A 384-nucleotide genomic window follows, 5' to 3' on the forward strand; every position below is an offset into this window, starting at 1 on the left:
TGATTTGCAAATATTCCAATTTAGTTGGAAATGGAGCCGCTCCCTGAGCTGAGGGATTTGAGGGTTGAAAGTTGGGGGGGAGGGTGAAGGTGGAAGGAGGTTGGTGACCCTGGGGATGACAGGACAATGGGAAGTGAGTGAGGGCTTAGGATGTGCTCCCTGGGCAAAGTACTCAACTCCGCAATGCTCCTTTCTTGGTCAGCCAGGAGAAGGTATTAATAGTGACTTCCTCCCTGGGCTAAATGCATACTGGACTAACCTTTAGGAGGCACTTAGCACTGCTCTTGGGATGTGGTAAGCCCTGAGAAATCAACTAGTTTAAGGAAGGAAGACACGTGTTGAACGTGTTGAAGACAAGTGACTGGGTTTCATCCCAGCTGGTCA

Source organism: Tupaia chinensis, unplaced genomic scaffold, assembly GCF_000334495.1.
Source record: "Tupaia chinensis unplaced genomic scaffold, TupChi_1.0 Scaffold000010_1, whole genome shotgun sequence".
NCBI classification, from domain to species: domain Eukaryota; kingdom Metazoa; phylum Chordata; class Mammalia; order Scandentia; family Tupaiidae; genus Tupaia; species Tupaia belangeri.